Genomic DNA, 9,609 nt, shown 5'->3' with positions numbered 1-9,609 from the left:
CAAAAAACACTTTTGGAATCTGCTTTTAGTCAACACATAAGGAAAGGGTGCACCGGTCCTGGAAATACTGCAATACCAGGTCAATGCGTGGAGTGGACAGAGCAAGCTCTATTTCCATCTCCCTGTTCTAAAAATCCATTTAATATATGGTCCCCAGATAGGGGACGTATCAGATATTAAACTGATAAGAACAGATACTACACTTGATCTTAGCCAAAAGGCCGAGAAGCGATAACCCGAACGGGCCGCGCGTTGCCCGAGCCTGCCCGATACTGCTGTTCAGCCCTTGCAGCGATTCAGCCTACTTCTAGGCAATTCCATGGGGCCCTGCAGGCTCACACACTCACAGCTACACGGGAGGTGAATAAAGGCCGGAGAGGAAGCCAGACAGGATTTGCTTCTTTTGCTTGCACCACAATGCAGTGCTGAAAGAGGAGGAATCTACATAAAAACGCCTTCCTGGCAACGCCCAAATGCCCTGCTGCCATGCAGATAAACACTGGCAGCGGCAGCAAGTGCATGCCCACAGCCACCCCTTGTTCCTTCACACCTTGTATCAGCTGTAATCCAGTCCAGTCCAGTGCTGCCTGCTGAGCAGCACTGACCAACACTGCCTGGGCCCAGGCTTTTATCTCTGAGGCCCCATTATGATGTCAGAAAGCTGGCTCTGGAATCCTGAGGGCTCCACTATGACACGTGCAAAGTTCCGTCTGAACTTTATATAAGACGGTGAGGCTCAGTCAGTCACTCAGTGTTGCCTGAGAGGGCAACACTGCAACAGCCGGCCGCCAGGCTGTCTTTTTTTTGCACAGCTAGTTGCCTCCAGGAGGCCACAAGAGGGAGACAAGGGACTGCAAAATGGAAAATAGGCATCCACCAACTTTACAGACAACTTCTCCTTGCTCCTACAACCTCCATCCTTGCACAGTTTGTTATTCTTCTAGGTAACATAGTAACAAATCCAAATTGCTGCTCTCTTTGTAGGCAAGCAAGGCTTTGTTGCAACTGCAATTCTTACTTCTTCTTGAAATGTAGGGACGACAGTACATTCCATCACATCCATCTAGTGTACACAGGTAGGTCCATTGTGGCGGGCAGGCGAGCGGGCGGGCTGCTTTATTGGCTGTTTGCTGTTCCCCTACTCCACTCCACTATTTGACTGTTGTGCTGCATCAATCAATCAATCAATCAATCAATCAATCAATCAATCAATCAATCAATCAATCAATCAATCAGTGGCTGGCTCAGGTGCAGCTCTTTAACTTACCTAAAAGGGAGGGCGGAGAGAAGACAAGGAAGGTGAATGAGGTGTTCCAATGTGAAATGCCGGAAACACAGAAACACAGACGACACACAACAAGAGGTGGCAATCTATTCATTAATTGCATTTAATCAATGAGCTCATTATCACTCATGCATTGTCCAACAGGTGTTGAAATAATGGGATTAAAAGGGGAGATCCCTTCAGAAAGACAGAAACAATAGCAAAGACAAAAAACACTTTTGGAATCTGCTTTTAGTCAACACATAAGGAAAGGGTGCACCGGTCCTGGAAATACTGCAATACCAGGTCAATGCGTGGAGTGGACAGAGCAAGCTCTATTTCCATCTCCCTGTTCTAAAAATCCATTTAATATATGGTCCCCAGATAGGGGACGTATCAGATATTAAACTGATAAGAACAGATACTACACTTGATCTTAGCCAAAAGGCCGAGAAGCGATAACCCGAACGGGCCGCGCGTTGCCCGAGCCTGCCCGATACTGCTGTTCAGCCCTTGCAGCGATTCAGCCTACTTCTAGGCAATTCCATGGGGCCCTGCAGGCTCACACACTCACAGCTACACGGGAGGTGAATAAAGGCCGGAGAGGAAGCCAGACAGGATTTGCTTCTTTTGCTTGCACCACAATGCAGTGCTGAAAGAGGAGGAATCTACATAAAAACGCCTTCCTGGCAACGCCCAAATGCCCTGCTGCCATGCAGATAAACACTGGCAGCGGCAGCAAGTGCATGCCCACAGCCACCCCTTGTTCCTTCACACCTTGTATCAGCTGTAATCCAGTCCAGTCCAGTGCTGCCTGCTGAGCAGCACTGACCAACACTGCCTGGGCCCAGGCTTTTATCTCTGAGGCCCCATTATGATGTCAGAAAGCTGGCTCTGGAATCCTGAGGGCTCCACTATGACACGTGCAAAGTTCCGTCTGAACTTTATATAAGACGGTGAGGCTCAGTCAGTCACTCAGTGTTGCCTGAGAGGGCAACACTGCAACAGCCGGCCGCCAGGCTGTCTTTTTTTTGCACAGCTAGTTGCCTCCAGGAGGCCACAAGAGGGAGACAAGGGACTGCAAAATGGAAAATAGGCATCCACCAACTTTACAGACAACTTCTCCTTGCTCCTACAACCTCCATCCTTGCACAGTTTGTTATTCTTCTAGGTAACATAGTAACAAATCCAAATTGCTGCTCTCTTTGTAGGCAAGCAAGGCTTTGTTGCAACTGCAATTCTTACTTCTTCTTGAAATGTAGGGACGACAGTACATTCCATCACATCCATCTAGTGTACACAGGTAGGTCCATTGTGGCGGGCAGGCGAGCGGGCGGGCTGCTTTATTGGCTGTTTGCTGTTCCCCTACTCCACTCCACTATTTGACTGTTGTGCTGCATCAATCAATCAATCAATCAATCAATCAATCAATCAATCAATCAATCAATCAGTGGCTGGCTCAGGTGCAGCTCTTTAACTTACCTAAAAGGGAGGGCGGAGAGAAGACAAGGAAGGTGAATGAGGTGTTCCAATGTGAAATGCCGGAAACACAGAAACACAGACGACACACAACAAGAGGTGGCAATCTATTCATTAATTGCATTTAATCAATGAGCTCATTATCACTCATGCATTGTCCAACAGGTGTTGAAATAATGGGATTAAAAGGGGAGATCCCTTCAGAAAGACAGAAACAATAGCAAAGACAAAAAACACTTTTGGAATCTGCTTTTAGTCAACACATAAGGAAAGGGTGCACCGGTCCTGGAAATACTGCAATACCAGGTCAATGCGTGGAGTGGACAGAGCAAGCTCTATTTCCATCTCCCTGTTCTAAAAATCCATTTAATATATGGTCCCCAGATAGGGGACGTATCAGATATTAAACTGATAAGAACAGATACTACACTTGATCTTAGCCAAAAGGCCGAGAAGCGATAACCCGAACGGGCCGCGCGTTGCCCGAGCCTGCCCGATACTGCTGTTCAGCCCTTGCAGCGATTCAGCCTACTTCTAGGCAATTCCATGGGGCCCTGCAGGCTCACACACTCACAGCTACACGGGAGGTGAATAAAGGCCGGAGAGGAAGCCAGACAGGATTTGCTTCTTTTGCTTGCACCACAATGCAGTGCTGAAAGAGGAGGAATCTACATAAAAACGCCTTCCTGGCAACGCCCAAATGCCCTGCTGCCATGCAGATAAACACTGGCAGCGGCAGCAAGTGCATGCCCACAGCCACCCCTTGTTCCTTCACACCTTGTATCAGCTGTAATCCAGTCCAGTCCAGTGCTGCCTGCTGAGCAGCACTGACCAACACTGCCTGGGCCCAGGCTTTTATCTCTGAGGCCCCATTATGATGTCAGAAAGCTGGCTCTGGAATCCTGAGGGCTCCACTATGACACGTGCAAAGTTCCGTCTGAACTTTATATAAGACGGTGAGGCTCAGTCAGTCACTCAGTGTTGCCTGAGAGGGCAACACTGCAACAGCCGGCCGCCAGGCTGTCTTTTTTTTGCACAGCTAGTTGCCTCCAGGAGGCCACAAGAGGGAGACAAGGGACTGCAAAATGGAAAATAGGCATCCACCAACTTTACAGACAACTTCTCCTTGCTCCTACAACCTCCATCCTTGCACAGTTTGTTATTCTTCTAGGTAACATAGTAACAAATCCAAATTGCTGCTCTCTTTGTAGGCAAGCAAGGCTTTGTTGCAACTGCAATTCTTACTTCTTCTTGAAATGTAGGGACGACAGTACATTCCATCACATCCATCTAGTGTACACAGGTAGGTCCATTGTGGCGGGCAGGCGAGCGGGCGGGCTGCTTTATTGGCTGTTTGCTGTTCCCCTACTCCACTCCACTATTTGACTGTTGTGCTGCATCAATCAATCAATCAATCAATCAATCAATCAATCAATCAATCAATTAATCAATCAGTGGCTGGCTCAGGTGCAGCTCTTTAACTTACCTAAAAGGGAGGGCGGAGAGAAGACAAGGAAGGTGAATGAGGTGTTCCAATGTGAAATGCCGGAAACACAGAAACACAGACGACACACAACAAGAGGTGGCAATCTATTCATTAATTGCATTTAATCAATGAGCTCATTATCACTCATGCATTGTCCAACAGGTGTTGAAATAATGGGATTAAAAGGGGAGATCCCTTCAGAAAGACAGAAACAATAGCAAAGACAAAAAACACTTTTGGAATCTGCTTTTAGTCAACACATAAGGAAAGGGTGCACCGGTCCTGGAAATACTGCAATACCAGGTCAATGCGTGGAGTGGACAGAGCAAGCTCTATTTCCATCTCCCTGTTCTAAAAATCCATTTAATATATGGTCCCCAGATAGGGGACGTATCAGATATTAAACTGATAAGAACAGATACTACACTTGATCTTAGCCAAAAGGCCGAGAAGCGATAACCCGAACGGGCCGCGCGTTGCCCGAGCCTGCCCGATACTGCTGTTCAGCCCTTGCAGCGATTCAGCCTACTTCTAGGCAATTCCATGGGGCCCTGCAGGCTCACACACTCACAGCTAGAAGCCAGACAGGATTTGCTTCTTTTGCTTGCACCACAATGCAGTGCTGAAAGAGGAGGAATCTACATAAAAACGCCTTCCTGGCAACGCCCAAATGCCCTGCTGCCATGCAGATAAACACTGGCAGCGGCAGCAAGTGCATGCCCACAGCCACCCCTTGTTCCTTCACACCTTGTATCAGCTGTAATCCAGTCCAGTCCAGTGCTGCCTGCTGAGCAGCACTGACCAACACTGCCTGGGCCCAGGCTTTTATCTCTGAGGCCCCATTATGATGTCAGAAAGCTGGCTCTGGAATCCTGAGGGCTCCACTATGACACGTGCAAAGTTCCGTCTGAACTTTATATAAGACGGTGAGGCTCAGTCAGTCACTCAGTGTTGCCTGAGAGGGCAACACTGCAACAGCCGGCTGCCAGGCTGTCTTTTTTTTGCACAGCTAGTTGCCTCCAGGAGGCCACAAGAGGGAGACAAGGGACTGCAAAATGGAAAATAGGCATCCACCAACTTTACAGACAACTTCTCCTTGCTCCTACAACCTCCATCCTTGCACAGTTTGTTATTCTTCTAGGTAACATAGTAACAAATCCAAATTGCTGCTCTCTTTGTAGGCAAGCAAGGCTTTGTTGCAACTGCAATTCTTACTTCTTCTTGAAATGTAGGGACGACAGTACATTCCATCACATCCATCTAGTGTACACAGGTAGGTCCATTGTGGCGGGCAGGCGAGCGGGCGGGCTGCTTTATTGGCTGTTTGCTGTTCCCCTACTCCACTCCACTATTTGACTGTTGTGCTGCATCAATCAATCAATCAATCAATCAATCAATCAATCAGTGGCTGGCTCAGGTGCAGCTCTTTAACTTACCTAAAAGGGAGGGCGGAGAGAAGACAAGGAAGGTGAATGAGGTGTTCCAATGTGAAATGCCGGAAACACAGAAACACAGACGACACACAACAAGAGGTGGCAATCTATTCATTAATTGCATTTAATCAATGAGCTCATTATCACTCATGCATTGTCCAACAGGTGTTGAAATAATGGGATTAAAAGGGGAGATCCCTTCAGAAAGACAGAAACAATAGCAAAGACAAAAAACACTTTTGGAATCTGCTTTTAGTCAACACATAAGGAAAGGGTGCACCGGTCCTGGAAATACTGCAATACCAGGTCAATGCGTGGAGTGGACAGAGCAAGCTCTATTTCCATCTCCCTGTTCTAAAAATCCATTTAATATATGGTCCCCAGATAGGGGACGTATCAGATATTAAACTGATAAGAACAGATACTACACTTGATCTTAGCCAAAAGGCCGAGAAGCGATAACCCGAACGGGCCGCGCGTTGCCCGAGCCTGCCCGATACTGCTGTTCAGCCCTTGCAGCGATTCAGCCTACTTCTAGGCAATTCCATGGGGCCCTGCAGGCTCACACACTCACAGCTAGAAGCCAGACAGGATTTGCTTCTTTTGCTTGCACCACAATGCAGTGCTGAAAGAGGAGGAATCTACATAAAAACGCCTTCCTGGCAACGCCCAAATGCCCTGCTGCCATGCAGATAAACACTGGCAGCGGCAGCAAGTGCATGCCCACAGCCACCCCTTGTTCCTTCACACCTTGTATCAGCTGTAATCCAGTCCAGTCCAGTGCTGCCTGCTGAGCAGCACTGACCAACACTGCCTGGGCCCAGGCTTTTATCTCTGAGGCCCCATTATGATGTCAGAAAGCTGGCTCTGGAATCCTGAGGGCTCCACTATGACACGTGCAAAGTTCCGTCTGAACTTTATATAAGACGGTGAGGCTCAGTCAGTCACTCAGTGTTGCCTGAGAGGGCAACACTGCAACAGCCGGCCGCCAGGCTGTCTTTTTTTTGCACAGCTAGTTGCCTCCAGGAGGCCACAAGAGGGAGACAAGGGACTGCAAAATGGAAAATAGGCATCCACCAACTTTACAGACAACTTCTCCTTGCTCCTACAACCTCCATCCTTGCACAGTTTGTTATTCTTCTAGGTAACATAGTAACAAATCTAAATTGCTGCTCTCTTTGTAGGCAAGCAAGGCTTTGTTGCAACTGCAATTCTTACTTCTTCTTGAAATGTAGGGACGACAGTACATTCCATCACATCCATCTAGTGTACACAGGTAGGTCCATTGTGGCGGGCAGGCGAGCGGGCGGGCTGCTTTATTGGCTGTTTGCTGTTCCCCTACTCCACTCCACTATTTGACTGTTGTGCTGCATCAATCAATCAATCAATCAATCAATCAATCAATCAATCAATCAATCAATCAAGTGGCTGGCTCAGGTGCAGCTCTTTAACTTACCTAAAAGGGAGGGCGGAGAGAAGACAAGGAAGGTGAATGAGGTGTTCCAATGTGAAATGCCGGAAACACAGAAACACAGACGACACACAACAAGAGGTGGCAATCTATTCATTAATTGCATTTAATCAATGAGCTCATTATCACTCATGCATTGTCCAACAGGTGTTGAAATAATGGGATTAAAAGGGGAGATCCCTTCAGAAAGACAGAAACAATAGCAAAGACAAAAAACACTTTTGGAATCTGCTTTTAGTCAACACATAAGGAAAGGGTGCACCGGTCCTGGAAATACTGCAATACCAGGTCAATGCGTGGAGTGGACAGAGCAAGCTCTATTTCCATCTCCCTGTTCTAAAAATCCATTTAATATATGGTCCCCAGATAGGGGACGTATCAGATATTAAACTGATAAGAACAGATACTACACTTGATCTTAGCCAAAAGGCCGAGAAGCGATAACCCGAACGGGCCGCGCGTTGCCCGAGCCTGCCCGATACTGCTGTTCAGCCCTTGCAGCGATTCAGCCTACTTCTAGGCAATTCCATGGGGCCCTGCAGGCTCACACACTCACAGCTACACGGGAGGTGAATAAAGGCCGGAGAGGAAGCCAGACAGGATTTGCTTCTTTTGCTTGCACCACAATGCAGTGCTGAAAGAGGAGGAATCTACATAAAAACGCCTTCCTGGCAACGCCCAAATGCCCTGCTGCCATGCAGATAAACACTGGCAGCGGCAGCAAGTGCATGCCCACAGCCACCCCTTGTTCCTTCACACCTTGTATCAGCTGTAATCCAGTCCAGTCCAGTGCTGCCTGCTGAGCAGCACTGACCAACACTGCCTGGGCCCAGGCTTTTATCTCTGAGGCCCCATTATGATGTCAGAAAGCTGGCTCTGGAATCCTGAGGGCTCCACTATGACACGTGCAAAGTTCCGTCTGAACTTTATATAAGACGGTGAGGCTCAGTCAGTCACTCAGTGTTGCCTGAGAGGGCAACACTGCAACAGCCGGCCGCCAGGCTGTCTTTTTTTTGCACAGCTAGTTGCCTCCAGGAGGCCACAAGAGGGAGACAAGGGACTGCAAAATGGAAAATAGGCATCCACCAACTTTACAGACAACTTCTCCTTGCTCCTACAACCTCCATCCTTGCACAGTTTGTTATTCTTCTAGGTAACATAGTAACAAATCCAAATTGCTGCTCTCTTTGTAGGCAAGCAAGGCTTTGTTGCAACTGCAATTCTTACTTCTTCTTGAAATGTAGGGACGACAGTACATTCCATCACATCCATCTAGTGTACACAGGTAGGTCCATTGTGGCGGGCAGGCGAGCGGGCGGGCTGCTTTATTGGCTGTTTGCTGTTCCCCTACTCCACTCCACTATTTGACTGTTGTGCTGCATCAATCAATCAATCAATCAATCAATCAATCAATCAATCAATCAATCAATCAATCAGTGGCTGGCTCAGGTGCAGCTCTTTAACTTACCTAAAAGGGAGGGCGGAGAGAAGACAAGGAAGGTGAATGAGGTGTTCCAATGTGAAATGCCGGAAACACAGAAACACAGACGACACACAACAAGAGGTGGCAATCTATTCATTAATTGCATTTAATCAATGAGCTCATTATCACTCATGCATTGTCCAACAGGTGTTGAAATAATGGGATTAAAAGGGGAGATCCCTTCAGAAAGACAGAAACAATAGCAAAGACAAAAAACACTTTTGGAATCTGCTTTTAGTCAACACATAAGGAAAGGGTGCACCGGTCCTGGAAATACTGCAATACCAGGTCAATGCGTGGAGTGGACAGAGCAAGCTCTAGTTCCATCTCCCCGTTCTAAAAATCCATTTAATATATGGTCCCCAGATAGGGGACGTATCAGATATTAAACTGATAAGAACAGATACTACACTTGATCTTAGCCAAAAGGCCGAGAAGCGATAACCCGAATGGGCCGCGCGTTGCCCGAGCCTGCCCGATACTGCTGTTCAGCCCTTGCAGCGATTCAGCCTACTTCTAGGCAATTCCATGGGGCCCTGCAGGCTCACACACTCACAGCTAGAAGCCAGACAGGATTTGCTTCTTTTGCTTGCACCACAATGCAGTGCTGAAAGAGGAGGAATCTACATAAAAACGCCTTCCTGGCAACGCCCAAATGCCCTGCTGCCATGCAGATAAACACTGGCAGCGGCAGCAAGTGCATGCCCACAGCCACCCCTTGTTCCTTCACACCTTGTATCAGCTGTAATCCAGTCCAGTCCAGTGCTGCCTGCTGAGCAGCACTGACCAACACTGCCTGGGCCCAGGCTTTTATCTCTGAGGCCCCATTATGATGTCAGAAAGCTGGCTCTGGAATCCTGAGGGCTCCACTATGACACGTGCAAAGTTCCGTCTGAACTTTATATAAGACGGTGAGGCTCAGTCAGTCACTCAGTGTTGCCTGAGAGGGCAACACTGCAACAGCCGGCCGCCAGGCTGTCTTTTTTTTGCACA

At 47.9% G+C, this 9,609-nt stretch overlaps 7 non-coding genes across 7 annotated transcripts; all 7 read right to left on the bottom strand.

Moving 5' to 3' along the window:
* Positions 1–42: 42 nt before the first annotated feature.
* Positions 43–233, bottom strand: LOC142720655 (U2 spliceosomal RNA). Its single transcript, XR_012873432.1, has one exon. It is a non-coding gene; the product is annotated as a U2 spliceosomal RNA (small nuclear RNA).
* A 1,300-nt stretch (positions 234–1,533) lies between these two features.
* Positions 1,534–1,724, bottom strand: LOC142720654 (U2 spliceosomal RNA). The gene has a single exon (XR_012873431.1). It is a non-coding gene; the product is annotated as a U2 spliceosomal RNA (small nuclear RNA).
* Positions 1,725–3,012: 1,288 nt separating this feature from the next.
* LOC142720652 (U2 spliceosomal RNA) lies at positions 3,013–3,203 on the bottom strand. Its single transcript, XR_012873428.1, has one exon. It is a non-coding gene; the product is annotated as a U2 spliceosomal RNA (small nuclear RNA).
* Positions 3,204–4,495: 1,292 nt separating this feature from the next.
* LOC142720651 (U2 spliceosomal RNA) lies at positions 4,496–4,686 on the bottom strand. Its single transcript, XR_012873427.1, has one exon. It is a non-coding gene; the product is annotated as a U2 spliceosomal RNA (small nuclear RNA).
* Positions 4,687–5,931: 1,245 nt separating this feature from the next.
* LOC142720650 (U2 spliceosomal RNA) lies at positions 5,932–6,122 on the bottom strand. Its single transcript, XR_012873426.1, has one exon. It is a non-coding gene; the product is annotated as a U2 spliceosomal RNA (small nuclear RNA).
* Positions 6,123–7,384: 1,262 nt separating this feature from the next.
* Positions 7,385–7,575, bottom strand: LOC142720649 (U2 spliceosomal RNA). Its single transcript, XR_012873425.1, has one exon. It is a non-coding gene; the product is annotated as a U2 spliceosomal RNA (small nuclear RNA).
* A 1,292-nt stretch (positions 7,576–8,867) lies between these two features.
* LOC142720687 (U2 spliceosomal RNA) lies at positions 8,868–9,058 on the bottom strand. The gene has a single exon (XR_012873461.1). It is a non-coding gene; the product is annotated as a U2 spliceosomal RNA (small nuclear RNA).
* Positions 9,059–9,609: the final 551 nt, after the last annotated feature.

Source organism: Rhinoderma darwinii, unplaced genomic scaffold (assembly GCF_050947455.1).
Source record: "Rhinoderma darwinii isolate aRhiDar2 unplaced genomic scaffold, aRhiDar2.hap1 Scaffold_500, whole genome shotgun sequence".
NCBI classification, from domain to species: domain Eukaryota; kingdom Metazoa; phylum Chordata; class Amphibia; order Anura; family Rhinodermatidae; genus Rhinoderma; species Rhinoderma darwinii.
Note: the sequence above shows the minus strand (reverse complement) of the source record. Positions and strands in the feature narration are given on the sequence as shown.